Genomic DNA, 20,288 nt, shown 5'->3' on the forward strand with positions numbered 1-20,288 from the left:
CTCGAGAGGGATCTGCTTGAGTGGGGTCTGCACGAGAGGGATCAGCGAGAGGGACCCGCTTGAGGGGGGCCTGCTCGAGAGAGATCCGCTTGAGGGGGTCTGCTTGAGAGGGATCCACTTGAGGGGGGTCTGCTCGAGAGGGATCCGCTTGAGGGGTCTGCTCGAGAGGGATCCATTTGAGGGGTCTGCTCGAGAGGGACCCGCTTGAGGGGTCTGCTCGAGAGGGACCCGCTTGAGGGGTCTGCTCGAGAGGGACCCGCTTGGGGGGGTCTGTTCGAGAGGGATCCGCTTGAGGGGGGTCTGCTCGAGAGGGACCCACTTGAGGGGTCTGCTTGAGAGGGATCCACTTGAGAGGGATTCAACAGAGTAGACTGCATGCCGAGGGTATTATCCACATCCCTGTAAAAGTTCAATTATCTATAATTTCCTGAAACTTAGTTCATTAGGTATAAAAGTTCTCTTCGTTAATTTTCTTAAGATTATTTTTAAATCAAACTTAGAACAAACGTTTTAGAATAAATTACTAATCTGGTCTAGTTATTCTATAAACAAGAATGAATATTGATTTATAGGATAATTATTTTATATTTTTTTACCTGTTCAAGATATCAGGTACCTTTGACTATTAAAATCTGTTTCTAGAATACACAGTTATATTACATAAAATTAATTTCTTGCAAGTGTACGTTTATTTTGTATAACTCGATATAACTAAAACTTAAATCAGCATAATTTCATCATCTCTCTCACCCGAGCTACGCCAAAAAAAACTGCCAAAATATGGATAAATACAATATAAAATAAAGGCTATTTACCTTCATAATGACCTCTTCTTATTAATTGATAAATTGTAATAGGGGAGACTGCATTAGAATCAAGTCGAACGTTTTAAATTCATCAAAATGAACACAAAATTTTTCCCCAAATATCATGTTGAAGAAATTCATTTCCATACATCTATATTACGACAAGTTAATTCGATACAATCCAAGTGGTTGTTATTGTTGTTGTTGTTATTATTACAAGCTAAGCTGCAAGCCTAATTCCAAAACCAAATAGAAGTTATATGTAAAAAATTTTCCAAAATCTATTTTTCAAAAATCGTAAACTAAGATATTTTTCCTCTTTCCATAAAAAAAATTTATTAATAAACAAATACAAAAATTATGCATAATTCAAATATACGTTTTAGGAAAAGCACGAATTATTAATTTTATATTAATTTCTGCAAACCCATCAGTATCAGCCAGCGGGTACAAGAAACAAGTGAAAATGACAACGAACACACCCCCCTCAACCAAACCGAAAAAGGGTGACGAACAAGACACCTCAAGACATCAGTTTCGTTGCCAGTGCGGACGCCTCACTCCAAAGTTCGGAAAAGTGAGAGGCAAAGTAAAGGAGTTCAAGTCGTGTCTAGTATGCTGGAGGGAAAACGTCCAATGGCAACGGAAGCCGCGGCAATTATCAGCAGATACTGAAGCAGGGGCGTTATTCTATCGCACGCAAGAAGAGGCCACAGAAGCGGAAAAAAACAAAGTATACGCGTCAGGGATGAACTCCTCAAAGGAAGTTTTACCTCACCCAATGATACCCATCCGCATATCGGGGAACCCTGCTGCTTACAACAAAAAGATGCCGAACAAATCCTCATCCATTATGACGGTCGCGGACTCCGGGGCTCAGACGTGCCTGAATATGGGTCTACACCAGCAACACCTCAGGCCAGCTAACAGACGCATCTTCGCAGCCAACAACCAGGAAATCAATGTGCTCGGCTCCATACACCTCATACTATCAGGCAAGAATGAGCAAGGAGCGCACATCACAACAACTGCCACGGTGCATGTCACGGACACCGACAACAAGTTTTACATCAGCTGAGTAGCTATGACGAAGCTTGGCATCATCGACCATGATTTTCCCGGGATTGGTGCCACAGGCATGGTCGCAGTATGCCTAAATGAAGGGAAGTCCCACAGTAACAACTCACTCGCAGAGTGCGGATGACCACGCCGCACTCCACCTCCCCGGCAACCAGCCAACCTGATGTTCAAACCGTCAGCAGAGTTTACCGAAAATATGAAAGCGTGGCGACTGGAACGAAATGCATCGTCAACCTTCAACACGTGTCCACACCAGCCACTGCCAACAATGACCGGACCACCCATGGAGATAGAGATCATCGACCCTCAGGCAGAACCGACGGTGACAAAGAGACCCCCAAACATACCGGTACACTGGCAAAAAGAGGAGGCGACCCAACTGGAAAGACCCGTAGCACCGGGTGTGATTGAACCCGTACCACCCAACACACCAGTGACCTGGAAGACACCAGACCAGGAAACCGGCATGTCACCATCCCAGATCATATTCGGAAAAAACCTCAAGGATCTGCTACCTGTGGCGCCTGGGATGCAGGTCTTCTCCAATCCAGCAGCCCACCCAATATGGTGGGACACATGGGAACGCCAAGAGGAAGCCCTGCGCTACCGATTCACCAAGCAGGTAGACAAACTGACGCCCAACACCCGGTAGCTGCCGCCTCTGAAACCAGGAGACCGGGTCCGGCTGCAGAATCAGGCAGGCAATGCCAGGGGGCGATGGGACAGAACAGGTATGTCGTGGAAACAAGACAACATAACCAATACTTAGTCAAAGTAGACGGGTCTGGGCGATCAACGCTGCGCAATCGCCAATTCCTTCGTAATATACAAGGACCACCAAAGGTTGGACCACCATCTCTCGCCAGCTCTGCACAGACACATGCACCCGATAGAGAGTACATAACTCCCGTGCAGGGCAACCGTCGTACACCATACAAACACCCACGCCACCAGGCACACAGCAAGAAGAGAACCCCACGGAGACACTACCCAAAGCCGAAGATCAGACACCTGTCAGGTCGCCCACCATAATCAAGTCCGTCCCCGACGCTTCAAAATGCAAGCCAACCGAGTCACCAACCGGAGAAAAACTCAGCCCAAATTCACCCATAACACAAAGCACAACAACCTCTCATGGCAACACCGGACCATGCAGATGCAGACGACCCCCTGACTACCTGAAGGACTATGTCACACAATAAGTGGTTCTCAGCTGAAAAACTTGGGGATGTGGAATAATGAATTAAGACAGGTCAAATCTGGCGGGCAAGCAGCATGTGCGTGGCGCCACCTAGGGACGCAAAAGGTAAACAGGGATATAAACAGATTCGCTAGGGAAGCCTCAGCTACCGGAACTGTTATACTACAATGATATTAGGAATATTATCTTGGTTTATTTGTAAGTAATAGTATAAGACGGTGCATCATTATCATGAGCCCAGAGGGGGCATTATGTTTTATTTATCTTTTGGGCTACATAGCAGCCTCATGAGAGTCACACATTTGAATAGGCCAATCATGAGCATATTTTACAGTTCTCCCAAAGAGTAATTTCATGCAGGTCTGGCAGTAAATATAAGCACGCTTCACAGTGTACATACATAGATTAATATACATGACAGTGCATATCCCATATCTATGCATGCCACAGGAAGGTCATATTTATATGTATAGATATGTATGTAGCAGGATGGCCTATCACAGGTATGGTAGCCTATTTTATTTTATAACCATTACAAGTGTGTAATTACGTACATTAATTTTTTCAGCTTCAAACATTCGTTGCATGTACCTCAAATAAAGTCCTCAAATGCACGAATGTCTTATTGACGAATAGGGAATATAGTTCTACACTCAAAATGTATTGAAAAGTTGCCCTGTTGGGAGGCTTGCCTGCATCAGACGTACGATACAGCAAATGACAGCACAACCGTTGCACCCCGAGAGAAAGGAAAGAAAAGAGGAAAAAGGGGCAAACATTTATACCTTTGATATTAGGACTTATGTTGCAACCGCCATCTTAGACTAGATGCATCTTGTCCTGTGAGGGTTCGCTACACTACCAGTTGAGCGGCTACCAGCAGCCCAAAGGTAAGTGTCCGGGGACCTGCGAGTATATTTCCGAAAGCAGTGGGGTGCTGAAGGTCGTTTGCTGTTTACATAATCTAGCCTTCAAGACTTGCGTCACTGACAGGTGGTGGTGAAGAAGCGACAGAAGAGACCCGAAAATCTAATACAGTAACCATGGAATCTAACGGTCGCCATGTCCTGTGTTCCTTCTGAAGCAGATGTTAGAGCATCTGCTAACACCTTCAGCAGCTTTTCTGCCTTCTGGGCCACCATCAATGCCTAAGGAAGGCCAAAACTTCCAGTGGTCCGACACTTGCTGAGCTCGGACCACTGGAGGTTTTGGCCTTCCTTGGGCATTGATGGTGACCCATCAGCAGAAAAGCTGTTGGAGGTGTTAGCAGATGCTCTAACATCCAGGACATCTGCTTCGGAAGGAGCACAGGACATGGCGACTGTTAGATTCCTTGCTTACTGAATTAGATTTTCGGGTCTCTTCTGTCGTTCCTTCACCACCGACCAGGATATCCTAGACTTTGACTTCTGGCAAGTAGAAGAAGCATGGCACCCTCCATCCCATTCATCGACCTCTGATGCTGAGTTATCGGATGGGACACCAGCTGCGCCAGTAAAGCAGCAGCCACCTGTCAGGACCGATTGTTTTCCGAACCTCTCGTCACATTTACACAACCAGCATCCCTCACGAATCTGATATTGAGTACATGTGCTCACAAACCTGCCACCATTATTTGGTCCCGTGCAGGAATGAGTACATACACCATCAGTTGTCACGAAGGAAGCTCCCCTTGCCCACCACCTTCTTCTAATAGCTCAAGAGAAAATACATCAACAATGACAACCAGCAGAGTGATTGTAGAATTTCGGCCAACTAGCGAGCTCATCCTTCACACTAGCAGAGGAATGATGATGGCACACATCTCCTTAAAAGAAGTGACCAGAGATCAGGATGATTTTCTTCTGTCCTGTAAGGGCACTACGACGTTATTTGAAGACGACTGAGCCAAGGTCGTCTCGAATAAAGGACAGGTGGTCCGAGCTCAGCAAGTGTCGTCCTCATAAACGATGGAGAACATTGACGAGGAAGTAGAAGGATATTACCTTCAATGAAGGGAGTGGATAGTCTTACTTCAGGAACCTGGATTGTGGGCAAATTGAGGTCTACTACCTTCCTCGGTTTTCCTATGGATGGCTCGGCTCTACGGTTAGGTTAGGTTATAAAAAAAAGTGCACCAATCTGAGTGCCGGAGGGGAGAGAAGGAGCTAAAAAGCTTCTTTGGCAACAGCTTATGCAAGTTTCCCTCTAAAGACAATCTCTGTTTAAGATTTCTTTTTCTTTCAACTGTAATCAAATAATCAAACCACTATAATAGGAGGCTATGACCTACACTCATCACAGGGGGATTACTGCGAGCAATCGTGCCCCCTGCAAAAAAGGACAAAAGAGATGGGAGCCAACAGCAGGCCAGCAGGTTTACCAGGGCAGACCCACATGTCGGCACGTGGGGTTTCCACCATAAGCAGACGGCAAACGCTTCTGATAAGAAAAATCAGAAAATGTTCAAAACAGCCAATACTAGAGATAAAGAGATTTATGTCGGTAGTTACTTGTCGGTAATTACAGCCATGCTGCCACCACCTCACTATACATTTTAACATCCAAGTTCCAGCTTTGTTGAATAATACTTCTAATAAAGAATGAAAGTTTGCATTCATGTAAAAACAAATATAGTTTGTATTTGTGTAGAAAAAATAGAATTGACATAAGGAAGAAAGTCCAGGACTGAGAATGAAGGGGATATATTTTGTCTAACAGGAAGTAAACACACTATAATTCTGCCTTAACCTAAAATTAATTATTACTAGCTAAGCTACAACTCTAGTTGGAAAAGCAGGATGGTATAAGCCCAAGGGCTCCAACAGGGAAAAACAACCTAGCAAGGAAAGAAAATAAACAAACTGCAAGAGAAATAATGAATATGAAATGTCCAAAGATTGGTGATTTAAATAAATCTGTCATATGTAAACCATGAAGAGCGACTTTATCATGTTAAACATAAAAAAAAAAAATAAAATTAAAAAAATTGCTGTAAGTTTGAACTTCTGAAAAAACTGAAAATCATTATCATGATTTTAACCTTTTTACCCCCAAGCTATTTGGAACTTTCCAACCCTTAACCCCCAACCGGTTTTTTTTTTCCAACACGTTCTGCAATATTTTTTTTTTGATTGCGCTGACAGCCTTAATTTTCGTCATAGAGAGGTCAGGTTGGTCTTATTATTTTGAAAAATGCATAAAGTTTCTCATAAAATTACTAAAAATATGAAAAAAAAATGCAAATAGCAGTTTTTTGCAAGGACATACCGGTACGTCCATGGGGGTTAATGGATGAGTTTTTTGAAACGTACCAGTACGTCCATTGGGGGTAGAAGGGTTAAATGCAAAGTTATTTATACCATACTACAGTACTTCAAATGCATGAATATATAAGGAAGAAAATACCGTTAATTCTAATAGCCAGGCCTTCTCCATCACAAGGCTCAATACTACGCAGTACTCTAGAAGTTTTATTCCAGCTGTTACCAAGTTGTGGAATGATCTTCCTAATCGGGTGGTTGAATCAGTAGAACTTCAAAAGTTCAAAGTTGGAGCAAATGCTTTTTTGTTGACCAGGCGGACATGAGTCTTTTTATAGTTTATTTATGACATATTTGTTTTTTATGTTAATAGTTTATATATGACATGTCTGTTTTGACGTTGTTACTGTTTTTAGAATGATTTATTGTTAATTTGTTCTCTTCATTTATTTATTTCCTTTCCTCACTGGGCTGTTTTTCCCTGTTGGAGCCCCTGGGCTTATAGCATCTTGCTTTTCCAACTGGGGTTGCGGCTTGGATAGTAATAATAATAATAATAATAATAATAATAATAATACCTCAATGTATAAATTTTTGGGAGGTTTTATGTCTTGGGTGAGATCCAACCCGCAAACCTTCTCCGAGGGACCTCATGTAATTCGCCAGATTTTTGTTGTATTTATTGAACCACTGAATCTGGAAGGAATTTCAACATTATTGTAAATTTTAAACAGAAAAATATTACAAGCATTTAAATATAAGCAAATATTGCAAATATTCATACTGGTAAATACTACGACCACTTAAGTAAAGTCAAATACTGCAACTATGAATAGTAAACAGTCAAAGCCTGTGATCAATTCAATGAATTTTTTCATACACTACACATTGCAATTTTTACGGACGACGCTGGCATCTTTGGAATTTGGAACAAAATCATCACTTAACATATTCAAAATACAGTAATCGTGAAAATTACTTCTTTATTTTTTATTAAATTTTTTTCATGCAATAACACACACAATGCTGGTAATGAAATTTTTGAATAGCAGAACTAAAACAAAATTAAAATATTAGTTTTAGAAACATAAAAATATTGAGATTTATTCGCTGCTAATTCACCATCAGTGCATTGTAAGTTGATAATTTTGCCTCTGCTTTCATTAATTTTAACTATATTATATACTAAAAGAAAATGGATTTGTGCAGTATTGAAATGACACAAAAAATTATCATTAAATCAAAGAAAATAACCTAAGGTCTTCATAATTCACAGAATCAGTAACCCAAAACTGTGTTTGACCACCGACAAAGTTTGGCAAAAAGGCTTAGGAAAGAAGACATTACCGGTAGGTGTAAATTTAAGGAGAAACCACACAAAGTTAAGACGGCAGTTGGAAGAACAAGGGCTAAAGAATATGATGAGTTATATGAAAGGCTGGATACAAAAAGAGGGAGGAAAAGAATTTACCGATTGGGCCAAGCAGGGAAAGATATACGTGTAATGGTTATAAAAGGTGAAAATGGTAATGTTATAATTGACAATAGGTGAGTGATAAACAGATGGAAAGAATATTTGAGAGAGCTCATGAATGTGTACAATGCGAGAGAGGAAAGGCTGGTTGAAGCTCTGCGGACATGTACAGAAGTACTTGATAAATGGAAGATAGAGTAAGGAAAAGCTTTGAAGAGAATGAAAAAGAGAAGGGCTGTGGACCCAAATGATATCCATGTGTAAGTGCTTGGTATATGTAGCAGAGAGGTTCCTAATGAGGCTGTTTCAAAAGAATCTTGCTGTGGAGAGAATGCTTGAAGAGTGGGGAAAATGTACCCTGGTGGCTATATACAAAAAGAATGAAGATGCTCAGAGCTGCAAAGACTACTGTGGAATAAAGCTGAAAATCTAGGAAAAAGTAATATTATTATTATTATTATTACTAGCCAAGCTACAACCCTAGATGGAAAAGCAAGATGCTATAAGCCCAAGGGCTCCAATAGGGAAAAATAGCCCACAGAGGAAAAGAAATAAGGAAATAAATAAATCTCAGAGCTGCACAGACTACCGTGGAATAAAGCTTTTTAAGCCATAGGCTGAAAATCTAGGAAAAAGTAATATTATTATTATTATTATTACTAGCCAAGCTACAACCCTAGTTGGAAAAGCAAGATGCTATAAGCCCAAGGGCTCCAATAGGGAAAAATAGCCCAGTGAGAAAAGGAAATAAGGAAATAAATAAATGATGAGAACAAATTAACAATAAATCATTCTAAAAACAGTGACAACGTCAAAACAGGTATGTCATATATAAACTATAAAAAGACTTAAGGACACAAGTTGACGATGAGTGGAGAGCAGTATGATTTCGTGCCAGGTAAGAGCATTTTGCATGTACTATTCGTTTTGCAAATCTTAATTGAAAAATATCGTGGCCAGAAAGAATTACATTCCGAGTTTGTGGATCTACAGAAAGCTTATGATATATAGTGCCACGAGATGAGTTATGGTACTGTATTGTATTGTATGAAGAGCTCTGCTGTGGATGAGAAGTATGTGAGGGCCGAGTCATCAGCAGCCATTGCCTAGCCCTCTTTGGTCCTAGCTTGGATGGAGAAGGGCCTTGGGCGCTGATCATATATATACATACAGTATATATATATATGGTCAGTCTCTAGGGCATTGTCCTGCTTGATAGGGCAATGTCACTGTCCCTCGCCTGTGCCATTCACGAACGGCCTTTAAGCCTTTGAATGGCAGCTACCATTTTCATCTTGACAGAAAACTCTATTTTATCATTTTGGTGCCGCAGTTGAAACTTGTGAATTTGTATCTTTCACTCGAGTGAAAAAAGCAACACTTTACTCAAGTTTGAGGAAAAACTGTGCACAGACTATTAATCATAGCTATTTTAAAATCAACCAAGAAGGTTTCTGGAGTTATTAAGTTTTTCAATTAAGCGTACTTTACAAGCATTGATTAGTGCACGAGAATGAGGTAGACGGGATAGTGCATGATATACTAGAGTAACTAGATGATAGAAGTATAGATGAGAACCATAATAATGCAACGAATGATAGTGATATGGAAAAAGTGAAAGAGACAATATATGAAGGCCCAGTTACTCAAAGCAAAGGTCCCATTCCTGACTATGATTGGGTAAGGAAAAAATAAGGTGTTTGTGTGAGAAGGATTTGGCAAAGTAAAGGGGTGAGGTATGTGGAGGATCAACTTTTTATGTATTTTTTTCCAATTGAGAGAGAGAGAGAGAGAGAGAGAGAGAGAGAGAGAGAGAGAGAGAGAGAGAGAGAGAGAGGAGAGAGAGAGAGAGAGAGAGAGAGAGAGAGAGAGATAATTAGTGTAACGACTGTTTGTAGTGAGAAAGACTGCTGGTATAATTAAGGTTGTTTGTTTACTTTCTTGTAGCTAGTTTAGACCAGTAGTGAATGTCCTGGGTAAAGGTGTTTTTTGACTGACTGCTGCCAGAGGCAGTTGTGTGTTCAAATACTGGATTCATCCTTTTTTCTACCAGCTTTGGAAGAGTTTATCTATTATATCAGTAAGTACAGTAATGTTTACCTTGCTTTTGGGGTGATTGTGAATGATAGAAAGTTTATTATTTATCTTTGATTATAGAAAGATAAGTTTAGTGTCCGTACGTGTTCTTTCTTTGCATTTTAAATTCTAATTATTGCTGGCCAGGATTATCGTAAGTGACATTTATTAGACTGTTCTTGAGGATTGTATAACCTTTGATGACCTGGCTTGTATAAATAATTTCTCCTGGATGGATGATGACGACGATAATGATTACTACCGATTAACTGAGGCAGTTGTGCCAGATTGCCCGAGAGTGTTCTATTTGCCACAGAGTTGTGGCTGTGCCGTTAAAGACAGTTCGGCTTAGTGCGTCTGGACAACGGTATCTGTATTACTATATACAGTATATAAAGTACACATAAATACTTATATATTATCCGGTTGCGGTTATAGTTTTAGTTTTCAGTTTTGTTAATGTTTTGTTGATTCATTTGAATATTGTTGCTTTATCTAAATGATTTAGTTATAATATTATAGCAATAAGTGTGATTGTTGCAGTTTCTTTTTAATATTGATTGTTTATTATTATTAATTATTACTTGCTAAGCTACAACCCTAGTTGAAAAAGCAGGAATGCTATAAGCCCAAGGGCTCCAACAGGGAAAATAGCTCAATGAGGAAAGGAAATAAAGAAAAACTACAAGAGAAGTTTAAGAACAATAACAACATTAAAATAAATCTTTCATATACAAACTATAAAAACTGGAAAATAACAAGAGGAAGAGAAACGAGAGCATAGCGCGCTCGAGTGTACCCTCAAGCAAGATTTAAGGTTAGTTTTAATTTCCCTTCTGTCCAAGAGTCCTAGCCACACAAACCCAAGTCCTTTAAATAATGGCGAGAGACCCTCTTTTGTCCCATGAGGGCGCTGTGCTTACTGAACAGGACCCTACACTTCCGGCCCGAGTGTCACAGTTTTCGAATTACACCGCCGCGTAGGAACAACTCTCATTTCATAAAATAATGCAACTACAGTACAGTAATGTACATTGTACGAACATCAGTTCTATTCGCGGAAAAATACCCCATACTTACGGGTAGGCCAGAAGGCATCTCTTATTCCGTTCCAAAGCGGCGTGTCTTAAATGTACGCCGGAAAAATACTTCACTTCGCCTGCCACAGTGGCATTCCTGGAAAAGAATGTCAAATATATAAATATTTGTATTTTCTGTTTCAAAAAACATCAAATACTTTACTTTACAGCCTGCTTATCTGGTCCTGTATAACAGGAGTATACACAAGTTTTTTTTCAACATGCTTTTAAAATGCTTTACAGATGTTGAAATAAACAATTGAGTATTTTGTAGTTTATCATAATTGGTCCTTCTTTTAAAGTCTTTTTATTTCTACTTAGAGTGTTTCTTACATAGCTTTCAGGAAACAATAAGAAGGTTTTAGTACAGAAAGGGTTTGTTTTTGGTGGCCAGTCTAACCTCCTTTGAAATCCATAGACTATTGATAAAGAACAAAACAATGAATAACTGTAACCAAAAGATGCGAAAACAAATTAGACACGCAATTAATGGATCTACATTCCTCCCTTACTCTGTGACACGCAATCAATGCATCTACATTCCTCCCTTATTCTGTGACACAATCAACGGATCTACATTTCTCCCTTAATCTGTGACATGCAATCAATGTATCTACATTCCTCCTTTACTCGGTGACACTCAATCAATGCATCTACATTCCTCCCTTACTCTGTGACACGCAATCAACGGACCTACATTCCTCCCTTACTGTGTCACACAATCAATTTGGTTTATAAGGAAATAATTTGAGAGTTTCGGCTAAACAACAACAATTGAGTTACACTTCTTGCTGGTTCTGTTCAAAGAGTACGTTCATCTCCTCCAGGACCAATCGTATTTGGTCTTCTTGCAAAAACAGAAAAAAATTATATATACCTAGGAGAAATACAAATTACTCATACAAACTCTCGTCAATTATGGGCGTCTTCCTTTTGGTGGGAATCAGTACCTGTGTGACAATGTTAGGGAGTCTGTCTGGCCCTTGACGCAGGATAAAATAACGACTATCATGACCGGCTCGTATGATAAATAAGGTCATGACGTCAGCCTCAAAAAATTTAATAATTGTCAAAGCCATAACACAAGTTGGAGATTTGTGTAAGAACAATTTCTTCATTTGAAATATATCACATATATGTAATGTCACAGACATTTTCTTACGTGTATAAGTGGCTATCAGTGTAGGTACTCCCTAGGAAGGAAGGTTCTGAAGAGCCCCTTTCATTCTACTGCATTCTCATGCCACAATAATGCTGAAAATAACTGTCGATGTGACAAGGAAAATGCGTTCAAAGATCTATGGGTACCTTTTAATTACTGGAGCTGTGAAGATAATCTGTCTTTAGAGAACCAAACATTACGCACCTGTGAGTGGTTCTTGTGGAATGCTAAAGTTGCGGCAATACTACGAATGTCGTGAGCCTTGGGAGGGACCCCAGTCGACACATTTTCCAAAGATTTGTATGCTCTCATGATAGCCTCTCGTAAGCAGAAAGAGATGGTGTTCTCGGTTACTCCCTTCTTGTTTCGACCTGTGCTTACAAACAAGTTAGGGACGAGAGGGCGAAAGGGTGAGGGCCTCTTTAGATAAAGATGGACTGCCCTTACAGGACAAAGTAAGACTGTCATGATCATCAGTTACCTCCCTGATTGCTGAAATCATAAGGGAGACAACTCTCTCATCAGTCAATGATGGATTTTGGGTCTTGGTTCGGCACAAAAGTAAAAAAGACAAATCTTTTAAACACCCAGATTGTGACACCAAGTGAGAGAGACTGTGTAGTTCACTCATTCTCTTTGATGATGAAAGAGCCAAGAGAACCACTTATCTTCAATGTTAGGTCCCTGTTTGTTGCTTTGCATAGCGGTTCGTCGGGTACCAACTTTAGGACCTTAAAGCCTTCAACACACTCCCGGACGGGAGTTCAAGTTCCCGAGGTGGGCAAGATTGCTCAAATCTTCTGAATAAAGCCGAGAGTTCCCACAAGGAGGAGAGATCAATTCCCTTCAGTCTGAAGACCTGGCTCGAGGCTGAGCGATAGCCTTTTACTGCTGTGACTGACATTAGTTTCTCCCTCCGCATCTATGACACCAATCACAGAAAAGTGACCACTTTGCCTGATAGATCGCTGCGGAGGACTTGCGGAGGTATCCTGAAGTGCTCCGTAGTCAGTCTCGAAAAGCCTTTCTTTCGGAGGTGGTGTTGGATAACCCTCAACCGTGAAGAGACGAGCAGTGAGCCGTTTCGTAAAACTTTCGCATGAGGTTGACATAAAAGGTTTGACCAATCTGGGAATTCTCTTGGAACTTCTGTGTGAAGATCTAGAATAGTCCAGGTACCAATCCACTTGTGGCCACCTTGGCGCGATTAGCGTTACTCTTCGGTTTTGTGACAACCTGATCTTGTTCAAGACCTGAAGGATCAGACAGAACAGAGGAAATGCATAGACGCCATCCTGTCCTAAGAGTGTCGGAAAACAGTCTTCTGTTACTGCTGCTGCATCCAGGACTGGAGAAGAATATACTGGTAGATTGTTGTTCAGATATGCGGCGAACATGTCTACGGTCAGGGAAGCTCGCATATTCAGCAGACTCTTCGCCACTAGATAATCCACAGACAATTCTGAACCAACTACAGTATCGACAACTAGTCGGCTCATATTGTCTATCAAATTCTTTTACCATGGGATGAATTGACCTGAGAGATGAATGGTATTTACATGTGCTAGTGTTGCATCCCTACTGCCAACTGACAAGAGGATCTGGCATACCGAGCCCCCAGCTTGTTGACAAAAGTCACAACGGTTGTGTTGTCGTTCATCAACACTACCGAGTGACCTTCGATCGCTTCTGTAAAGCAGAGTAACACGAGATGCGCTGCTTTGAGATCCAGACAATTTACGTGGAACGACCTGTCCTCCTGTGACCATAGTCATGAGATTTGTTCCTTCTTTTCGAGAAGCATCTGAAATGATTCAGAAGTCTACAATAGAGTTGGAATCAGTAAAGGTGCTATCAGATCCCCCTCCTCTAAACACCCCGAGAGATCTGTTCTCCTGTCTCGTGGGATCTTCCAAAGGGCCGATAGTGAGTATGAGGTCTGCGACCATTAGTGGCCACTGTACCGAGCGAAGGGTACCAGTTTCTGTACGCATGAAAGGGGACCCACAAGCTTCTGCTAGAAGTGAGCTGGAAGGAACTCCTGGAGAAAAGGTGCTACGATCTGTCTGAAGATGGAAATACTCTGGCTTGGACCGTATCCATGTTCATGCCCAAGTACCATAGACGACATTGTGGGTCAAGTCTCGATTTCTCGTAATACAACCGGATAACCAGGTCGCGGAAAATTCTAGAAGAATCTAACTGGTGGATAAGATGAGATCTTGACTGCCAGTAGTGGCCAGTTATTTAAGTACCGCAAGAGCATTATTCCCGTCGCGAGAGCCCATGAGGAGACTTAGGGTGAACAGGAGAGTGAACGTCTGTGGGGCTGTTGACAGGCTGACATATAGCACCTTGAACTCCTAAGTTCTATCTCTGAAAATGAAACGCAGGTACTTCCTTGATCTTGCATGGCCTGTGCAGCAGGTCTCCATCTCAAACCGAGTTTGAAGAACAAACTGCTTCAAGCAGGAAAGATCTACAACAGGTTTTCAACCTCACGACAACTTCTCCACTAGGAAGAGGTTGCAGAAGAAACCTGGGGACTTGTGTAAGACTTCCTCTATTGCTTCATTCTCCAGCATCAATGAAATTTCTTTCTCCAAGAGCAGATCTTTTGGGGATCCTGTCAAATACAACGATGGGGTCGTCGGAGTCGGAGTATGGGTTAATGTAGGTCAACAAGCTTGTGAACAGGATTTGATACCCTGAGCGAAGAAATTCTATAGCCCTGGGATCTCCCCTGAAGAACTGCTACCTCGTCCAGTAATGTTGCAGGGGGTGCAGCATTCCCCTACAGGTGTTAAGTCTAGGGATCTACTGTCCCTAACGGGTACCTTGACGTACTCGATTCCTGCGACCGGAGGGACGCACAGGTCATTTGTGTATCTCCGGACACATGGAAAAACTTGCATCAGCACTCGGAGCATATGACCAATCTTTCTGATATTTTTATATTTTAACACCTTGCGAGGAGTCTGGAAGTGTTGATGATTTTCCAGGTGAAACTTTAATAGCTTCCTTTCTGGAAGAAAACTTACCATTTGAGTCTTCGAATGTTACTTGTAGCCCCGACTCACTATGGGATCCCACTGAGGAATAATATAACTTTGAAAGTTAAAGGAGTTGGTGATACCTGCTGTCCATTCGCAGAACGGTGCGAGGACAATGTTGGCTTGTTATTATTTATTAATTGATCTACATTAATGGGTGAATTCTGCATCATGGATGAGAAATCTGTTCCCCTGAGCTTAGCATACTCGGTGGGGATATTGATCTGTTAGGATTTACAAACTCTTGGAGAAATTAACAGTTCCTCTAATAAATCCTGCTCTGGTTGGTTAATTAACAAGGTCAAATGATCCTAATCACTTAGAGCATTTGCCGTCTCACTAAGAATAATCGGAGATAACTCTTCAACGTGTGCCTGTTTGATGAAGATGCCCGCATCCTTTGTTATCGGTGCCTCTGGGAATTCTGATAACGATAGGTAGGACAGGGAAAATTCGGGGCTCATGAGAGATTTCTGCTTCTTGCCCTCTTTGGAGAAAGGAGTGGATGAACAATCCCTTTTAGCTTTCTCTTAACAACAGCTACTGAATTTCTCCCGTTGGGAAGACAAACATTCCCTACAGATTTCGCAAGTGGGAGACACGGAACACTTCTTACCTTGACATGCAGGCCATGTAGGATGGGGATCGACCTCCACCCAACTCGTGAAGCCACAAGGACGATCCTCAAGGCCATGGCAGGTTTTCATACATACTTAAGAAGCACTCGTGATCACATGAGCTGATAAGAAAAAAGAGAAGAGGGGTCAGCGGCCGAGCAGACGTCAGTTCGTCGCAGCGGCCAAGAGTAAAGCGGGGACTTAGCCGCAGAGGCCGTCACGCCTACCCAGCTTGGGTGGGAAGGGGACAACCATACAATGTTACCAGATCCACAGGATTTCCTTAATTTTGGTTGTAGCAAAACAGCAATACTGTAGAGTGTAACCCGTATAAACGACGAGGGTTCGTATTTGCAAAAGAACAAACAGCATTGCATTACAATAGACTTCTTTTAACAGATCTTATGCTTTCAAAAAACGCATTAAAGTAGAACAACTTTTCTGATCATGGTTACGTGAATGGCGCTGAGCATTGCATACAAAGCATCAACTTTACTCCGGCTAAAGTAACCTCAACACTTTAAAGTCGAGGACAGTACGGCTAAATACAGCGGGACGATGGTAACCATTAACAAGTTGTTCAATTGTTTGCCTTCATATACTAGACTAGAAGTGCAGCTTACATTAAATTGCAACCATGTGCATTTCACCCTGTTTATTTACTAGAGCGTAAATTCTGTGTCGAGGCAACTCCTGGTAGATCTCAAACCAATCATGACCTAACCTATACTAGGTACAGACAACCTTCACCTAGTCTAAACTCACAAAAAAAAAAAGGGGAGCCTATGGTTGTGATGGCCTGGTGAGAGCGTCCTTGCCTGGCGATTGTCGGACTGGGGTTCGAGTCTTGCTCAAACTCGTTAGTTCCTCACCATCCTTGTGAGCTATGGATGGTGGGTTTGGGGGAACCTATAGGTCCATCTGCTGAGTCATCAGCAGCCATTGCCTGGCCCTCCTTAGTCCTAGCTTGGATGGAGAGGAGGCTTGAGCACTGAGCATATGTCAGTCTCTAGGGCATTGTCCTGCTTGATAGGGGCAAACGTCACTGCCCCTTGCCTCTGCCATAACTGAGCAGCCTTCAAAACCTTTAAAACAATTGTACTTACAAAAATGCCAAAGGTACCATAAGTATGACAGGTTTACTATACTCTAGTACAATATTAAGAGACTGGAACAAGGCATAAGTGGCGGATAATGGTCACGTAGATACTTGAAGCTTCCGTGACCTCTTACCACTCTGAATTTGAGTTACAACTTGATCTTAACCCCTGAGTTCGTAACAGGTGGTGCTGTTGTCCCAACTTCGATTTTTCCATTTTCTTTATTGTTAGTCAGGACGATATTTTTCACAGCAAATCAGAGAGGTTTCGACTGTCGAGTGACTTATTTGTAACAGTTCTATTAAAATACTTGTTTAGATAAGATTCATTTAATGGTATTGGAAACATCCCAAACTAGTGACCATTTCCCTACTGGAGTAAATAGGAAGTGTTAGTGGCGTGCTCCAAGGCATTTTGAACAGTTTCGATTATGTTAATCAATGTAAAAAAGCTCTTCACAAATTATCAAGACAACTTACACTATTATATACCTCTGAAAGACTGAAGTTTCCGTTGGGAAGCCAGATGAGAAGTAAACACAGGGTTGCGAGTTGTCTTAGGTTAAGCTAAGAACACAAAGGGGGGGGGGGGGGGGGGAGCTTGCTAGGGGGATGCAGCGTGACCAGTAGGTAAGGATTCACTGTACGTAATGTTTTGATCAATTCATCAGCACTTTAGCGGCAAAACACTGAACCAATCGACAGGCGCAGTAATTTAAAATAATCCAATCAGTCCCCGCTTAACCTGGGAAATTGCCAGAGGACTTTTTTTATTCAATCAGAATCCAAACATTTTAAAATTCAAACAGGGTAACGGGAGCATCAAACTTAGTGTGGAGATGCCCGTTCTAACTTCTTGGCCGCCGAGACGTCAAAATGGCAACGTTGAACTCCGAGAGTTACCAAGTTCGACGTGATACAAGAGCTTCCTTTTACAAGTTAAACAATCTAAAGCTGGTGAGGTTATGAACTTCACCCAACAAAGGGAATTCTTCTTCTTCTTCTTTGTCTGCATCTTTTCCCACTTTTATGTGGGGTCGATGTTTCTGACCAGCTTTCTCCATCTACCTCTGTCCCACACTTCATGACCAGTTAATCCCTTTGATCGAAGGTCATCCTTGATACAGTCCATCCACCTTCGCTTTGGTCTCCCTCTCCTTCTCGTTCCCTCGTACCTCTATTTCCATCACCCTCCTCCCTATATACTGTTTATGGCGCTGTTATAATAGTTCATGCCAAAGGAATATTGCTAAAAAACCATGAAGATTTTATAAATATCCAAATTATCTAGATGTTTTTGTCATACTACCTTGCTTTGCATATGATGAACCACAGAACACGCACCAGTCCATCTCATTCACTGACCGCCCCCCGAAAGAAAAAAAATAAAATAAAATGACAATGCGGGTTGAATGTAGTTCGTTGGGACAGGCGTAAAATTTCTTATTACTTGTAAAATCGATTTCTTTTACAGAATATGATTAGTGGTTACATTGCCATGAGTGTAACCGGTTAGGAGGCAAACACAGGGTAACCTAAGAATGTCTCCTAGGTTAGGATAAGTGGGGACCCTTGAGATAGGCAGTGTTCTTGCGTACGAGGTTTTGTAGTATGACGGACATGGCTACGAACGACTGGAAATGGAAAGAAAATTCCCAATTTTTGTGAGCTCAGGAGGCCTTGGCCGTCTATATACAAAGGCTCCATTATTCTTCAACACAGGACTAGGTAATGAGGCTCAAATTCATTTTAGTAGGGTTGTACAGTATTCAATTCTTAGTAAAAATCAGTTTAACTATTGTATTACAGTAACTAAAAACATCTATTAAAATAGATTGTAATAACCTAACTTACCATATCCTATCTATTAAATATATAAAATGTATCCGCCCTGCTACAAACTGACCAATTCCCTTTTAAAATTTTGGTTTTTAAAAAAAATCCAGCTTTTGGAAAATAAAAATTTCCACAAATTCTTATCAGAAACATTCAAATTACCATTAAATACAATCAGAACACATTCAGCTAAAAAAAAAGTAGTTTTTTTCCTAGGTTACATTGTCCTGCAATACAGTAAAATAATACCAGACGATCTATGTACTCAAGCTTATTTTGAAGGGCCACTGTCCATCTTAACTAATTATATGGATTTCCCAACAGATATTCTCCTCAGAAAAGTCCAAAATACCAATAAATACAAAGAAAAAACCTTTAGCCTTCGTTATTTAACCGGCAGAGATTCGGTAAACGACCTATAGGGGTCAAACTTACGTTGAATGAAGGCATTTGGCCGGCTTTACTTCTTTTCAGCTTTCGTAAGATTTTCAGGCCTTTGTCTGTTTCTTTTTACTTTATATAATTTAATTTATATAATTTACGAAGGTTTTAGTTCACTTAAAAGGTTTAAACAACTAATGGCAGTTCGAGAACTTCGCGCTTAATGTTATTGTTATTGTCGAAGGCTGGCGGTTTTGTTTACTGGAAACGTTTTCTACGACGTTTTACGATTTAGTGGATATTTATAGATTATTATTTTTATATTTGTGCAATAATTATAATTAAAGTTTTAGTAAAAGATTAAATATAAACTCATTAAAATATTAATGTAAGTTTATATTTGTAAACTTTTCTTTAAATGATGATAAATATCCAATTTTAATCACTGAACTCAACCAAAATCAACAACGATACGCCATTTAGGTTTGTGGTTAAGAATACGTTTACTACGACAATTTACGATATCATAAATAACTCTAAATTATCATTCTTACAATTGTGATTTAAATATAATTATTTATTTATTTATAGAATTATCTAATTTATTTTTAAGTAGTTATGGGGTTTTATTTTCATAAACTTTCGGTCAAATAATTGCAAATATCAAACTATAGTTAGTAAACGAAACCAAAAACAGACGATCAGTTGGAGCAAATGAAAACGCAACTCACTCCGTTCAAACATCTAAACTTGAACCTGTTTAAGTTTATGGTTTTGTGTTGAACCTGTTTAAGTTTATGGTTTTGTGTTGAACCTGTTTAAGTTTGTGGTTTTGTGTCTGTTTCCTACGATAGTTTATGATTTTCCAAATATTTGGAGATTATTATTCGTATAAATATATCCTAATTATAATACTTTATCTATATTTCCATAATTAAATTTATATTCATATATTATTGTACAGTTATTTGCATTAACTATCATTTATATTATTCAAAATATTAATCAATAATAAACGAACTAAACCAAATAAAAACCATATGATTGGTGACACGAAATGGCGATCTTTGACAAAAGAAAGAAAAAAAAGATATTTGCCATGAACATAAAATTACATTAAAGATTGAATATTATTTACTGGTTATTTCCTCTCATAGAAAGAAATAGTTTTACGTATACTTA

At 40.4% G+C, this 20,288-nt stretch overlaps 2 long non-coding RNA genes across 8 annotated transcripts in view; one reads left to right on the plus strand and one right to left on the minus strand.

Annotated features, from left to right (window-relative positions):
- LOC137636313 (uncharacterized) overlaps nt 1-20,288 on the plus strand; it is a 175,896-nt gene that overhangs the window by 107,995 nt on the left and 47,613 nt on the right. Inside the window, exon 1 of one of the 4 annotated variants that reach the window (XR_011043057.1) lies at nt 9,762-9,883. The exons of the other annotated variants lie outside the window; for them this stretch is intronic. This is a non-coding gene — a long non-coding RNA (uncharacterized lncRNA). Of the gene's footprint in view, nt 1-9,761; nt 9,884-20,288 lie in introns of those variants that run through there. 4 annotated transcript variants of the gene reach the window in all.
- Nucleotides 381-19,141, minus strand: LOC137636309 (uncharacterized). 4 transcript variants are annotated; one of them, XR_011043047.1, is made up of 5 exons: nt 19,099-19,141; nt 11,742-11,802; nt 10,960-11,055; nt 6,908-7,025; nt 381-399 (listed from the first exon to the last, which is right to left on the minus strand). It is a non-coding gene; the product is annotated as an uncharacterized lncRNA (long non-coding RNA). The 4 variants fall into 4 exon arrangements; XR_011043049.1 differs by having other exon boundaries at nt 11,742-11,805; XR_011043046.1 differs by lacking the exon at nt 19,099-19,141 and adding an exon at nt 18,991-19,031.

This window comes from Palaemon carinicauda, unplaced genomic scaffold (assembly GCF_036898095.1).
Source record: "Palaemon carinicauda isolate YSFRI2023 unplaced genomic scaffold, ASM3689809v2 scaffold27, whole genome shotgun sequence".
NCBI lineage: Eukaryota > Metazoa > Arthropoda > Malacostraca > Decapoda > Palaemonidae > Palaemon > Palaemon carinicauda.